General features: G+C 42.3%; 1 pseudogene; it reads left to right on the top strand.

The window, feature by feature from the left end:
* Window positions 1–2,347, top strand: part of LOC102477317 (heat shock cognate 71 kDa protein-like) — a 25,478-nt pseudogene extending 23,131 nt beyond the window's left edge.
* Window positions 2,348–4,550: the final 2,203 nt, after the last annotated feature.

Below are 4,550 nucleotides of genomic sequence, written 5' to 3'. Positions count from 1 at the left end.
GCGCCACCACTGCGCCGCCGCGCAGGGCCCGGGGGCCACCGCTAATTGTTGTTTGAGTCCTGGACCTGGTGACTTGAAAATCTTGTTGAATGCGGGTGTGTGCATACCCAAAATCCCAGAAAGAGAACGGAGAAGAGACTGTGGTGTGCCTATCCTCCCTGTGCCCCACTGCCCCCAGGATGATTTTTCACTTTCCCTCTCACTGTCTCTCTCTGGTGAGTGCACATGCCCTATAGCAAAAGCCTTTAAAAAGAGAGAGAGAGAGTAATGGTAGATATCTGAAGCTACTTGTGGAGTGGGGTGAGCGTGGGGTTTAATGAACATGAGTGCATGTACATGAGGGGAAGAGCAGAGTAAAAAACGTAAACTATTCAATACATTTTTAAAAGAAACAGCAGAATTATGATCAAGTGTGCACAATATAATGTAATATTCAATATTAAATAAGATAAATATGTGTATATCTTTGATTTTATTATTATACACTGTATGTATACCTTAAAAACCATACTGTACCCCACAAAGACAAATGATGAATATATGTAAACCAGAAATCATAATTAAAAGTATAATTTTGGGACCAGCAGTTAGTGTCATGGCTATGTCGCTGGACTCCCATGTAGTCGACCGCGGTTTGAGTCCTGGACCCGGTGGCTTAAACTCACGCCGGGCACGTGTGCATGCGTGCCCAAGATCCCGAGAGGAGAATGGAGGAGAAGGGATTGCAGCGTGGCCATCCTCCCTGGGGGGTGATTTCTCACTTTCTGTCTCTCTGTCTGTCTCTGTCTGTCTGGCAAGCACACGCGCCCTATAGCAAAAAAAAAACCTCTCCAAAAAAAAAAAAGTATAATAGATCTGTAGCATTTATACTTCTAAAGTTAAAATGTTTAAAATTGCACTAAGGGGTTGGCCCCATGGCATGTGTAAGGGAGTCAGATTCCACATGGCTGAAGACGCGTTTCAATCACAGCCCAGTGACTCGAAAACACACTAGGCATGTGTGAGTGTGTGTCCCAAATCATGACAGGAAGGAAAAATGGAGGGAAAGGGATTGTAGCATGATCTTGCCTCATAAGGGGGTTCTTTCTCCCTTTTCCTCTCCTTTTCCTTCTCCCTGATTCTCTCTCTCTCTCTCTCTCCCCCTCTCTGACCAGCACTCATGCCCTCTGGCAAAATTTAAAAAATAAACAAACATCTGCATTAAGGATTTGGGGATATGCTATGCCTCTATCATCTATCTATCATCTATCTATCTATCTATCTATCTATCTATCTATCTATCTATCTATCTATCTATCTATCTATCTATCTATCTATCTATCTATCTATCTATCTATCTATCTATCTATCTATCTATCTATCTATCTATCTATCTATCTATCTATCTATCTATCTATCTATCTATCTATCTATCTATCTATCTATCTATCTATCTATCTATCTATCTATTTATCTATCTATGTATCATCTATCTATCTATCTATCTATATCTGTGTATCTATATAATCTATCATCTATCTATTATATATCTATCTATCATCTATCCTTTCTATCATCTATTATCTATCTATAGCTATATCTATCATCTATCTATATCTATTTATCTATCTCTCATTTATCATCTATCTGTCTATCTATCATATATTTATCAATCAATCATCTATCTCTATCTATCTATCTATCTATCTATCTATCTATCATCTATCTATCTATCAGCTATCTATCTATCTATCTATCATCTATTTATCTCTATCATCTATCATCTAAAAAGGCAAAAAAAAAGGCCAGGGTTGGCTCTATGGCTTACTGATGAAGGCAGCTGGATTCCACATGGCTGACTGTGCAGTTCGAATCCCAGACCTGGTGTCTTGAAAAACATGTGTGCATGTTGAGATTCCCACAAAGCACAAGGGGCTTGTGAGAAGCCAAGCCTTTCAGAAATTTGCGAAAGGCTTCATCCCAGCACGGCCGGTACTCCAGTCGGACCAAACCTTGGCCTGCGTTAGGTACCTAAGCTGTTACCAGCACAAATTTGTCAAATTCAGCCACAATCACCCGACCTTCCTGGTCATGTTCCTCTTCACCAATGCCATAGGAGACTTTGAGTGGGCACTGGTGGGATAGGAGGCCCACACCACTGTATCCTTCTCTGTCTGAAGGAGCTGACCAGTACTGATGGGATAATCCAGGCACCTCAAGGGAAACAAAAAGAATGCTGGCTTTATTCCTCAAGAGCACCAAGGTTTGGGTGAATTGCTATCAATTCACCAAAGTGGCTGTGCCGCTGACCAACAGCTTTCGGCACCTCTACCCTGACACGCCCTACGCCTACACCTTCTGGACTTAGATGATGAAGGCTCGATCCAAGAACATTGGTTGGCGCCTTGATTACTTTTCGTTGTCTCAGTCTCTCTTACCTGCATTGTGTGACAGCAAGATCCATTCCAAGGCCTTTGGCAGTGATCACTGTCCCATAACCCTCTACCTAGCACTGTGACATTCCCCCACCCCAGTCACTTTGAGCCTGGGAAATAAGCCCTTCAAATTAGCATTTCTTCTTCAAAAACGCTAGAGAATTCTATACTGTATTTCTCTTCTATAAAAATATAGTCTCCAACCAGGCTCCCGTGACAGACTTAGGTTTCGTTTAAAGCCCAAAGGTATTTGTTTTGTGGGATTTCTACCTTTAAAAAAAAAAAAAAAGCTACTGATGACTTTCTTTGAACTACCCATATGAAAATAAAAAGCCATAGTTACAGCCAAAAAAAAAAGAAGAAGAAAAAAAAGAAAAAGATGTGTGCATGCATGTTCCCAATCCAAAAAGGTGGGAGAGATGGAGGAGAAGGGATTTCAGTGCACCCTAGAGAGAGGTCTTTCTCTTCTCCCTCTCTCTGGTTAGTATAGGTGCCCTCTAGCAAAAAAAAAAAAAAAAAAGCGAAAAAGAGAGCTGGACAGTGGACAATGGTGAGATGTGCTCTTCCAGGCAGTCCCACATGGGAAGGTTCATGATTCAAATCCCTGAGTGTGCTGGGCACATGCCTCCTGATGACACGGAGTGGGCTGAAGTCTGGAAGTAGATCATGGCATAGATCCGGGCTACTGTTTCTTTCTCTCTTTCTGTCTCTTTCACTCACGGAAGAAATGAAACTTGAAATTCAAAAACAAAACCAAACAATGTCTTTGCCTTATGGGTTACTGAGTTAATGGTTCATAGCAACACATCCAAATCTGGTTTGTGTTACTTCGAAAATCAAACTTTGGGGAACCAGCAGTTAGTGTAATGGCTATGTCGCTGGACTCCCACGTAGTCGACCACGGTTCGCATCCCGGACCCAGTGACTTGAAACTCATGCCGGGCGCGTGTGCGTGCTTGCCCAAGATCCCGAGAGGAGAATGGTGGAGAAGGGATTGCGGCGTGACCATCCCCCCTGGGGGGTGATTTCTCACTTTCTGTCTCTCTGTCTCTCTCTGTCTGTCTGGTGAGCGCACACGCCCTATAGCAAAAACCTCTCAAAAAAAAAAAAAAAAGAAAATCAAGCTTTGCATCTCTTTCTTCATGGTGACAAGTGTAAAGTACAGCAGACTTAGGTCTCACTTCGGAAGTTCTATTTCAATGAACCCCAGACAATTATACCCTGAGGCTTCACCCAGGCCACAGGCCCAGATATGTTCTCAGGGTTTCTCTCCTACTTCCTGACATGCAGGTACATCACTGAGGTGCCTGAATGCTCTCTCATTTGGGCTCGTCAGGTCCAATGAGTAGGACCAAGATGTGTAATAGATTATATTCTGACATAGCCTCAAGGCAAGACAGTAAAAGTATACTGCTGTGCCCTGTCATGCCAAGGGTGTGAGAGGATGGGTAAAATGTTTTCCAGGTCACTAGTGGCACAACGAATGTCAAGAACTGTATGGATTTACTCTGGTGAAAACACTACTCCTCTAATTCTTGTGATTCACCTCATCACTTAATTACTCTGATAATCTTTAGTCATTCTCCTTGACCCACCTGACTCCTGCACTGACCAAACCAGTGAGTTAATTGTGGATATGGAAGGAATCCTTACCCTGCATCTTTCGAGTCTTTGTGATGACAGTTTGGCTCTTCGGAGGAGCAGAGAGAAAAGTTTGTAAGAAGGCTGGCACACCGTAGGGTCTTAAATGGTAATTATCATCACCACTGTTATTGTTTTAGTTAAATCAAGGGAAACAATTTATACTACCGTTTCATTTTTGAAATACCATATTTCACCATTCCTGAGAAGCACAGTGTTTCACATTTTAACATCTCTGAAATAGAAATACAGTAACAGTTAATGGTGGGTCGTGACAATCACTGGGCTGGGATAAAACTGAGTTCATTCACAAAGGATTTCTATTTGTTTCTGGCAGTCACTTGGGACAGAGGCTAGGGACAGAGGCTGATTTACCATTGAGATGGAAACTTCAGGGCCTCTCACTTTTGTGGCTTTTCCAAGGCCCTGAGAAGGGCCCTAGTCAACCTCAGGTGATCATATGTTCTTTTTTTTTTTTTTTTTTGAGGGGTTTTT

The sequence above is a fragment of the Tupaia chinensis genome, unplaced genomic scaffold, assembly GCF_000334495.1.
Source record: "Tupaia chinensis unplaced genomic scaffold, TupChi_1.0 Scaffold146961_1, whole genome shotgun sequence".
Taxonomy (NCBI): domain Eukaryota; kingdom Metazoa; phylum Chordata; class Mammalia; order Scandentia; family Tupaiidae; genus Tupaia; species Tupaia belangeri.
The sequence above is the reverse complement of the archived record's forward strand: the minus strand, read 5'-3'. Positions and strand labels throughout refer to the sequence as shown.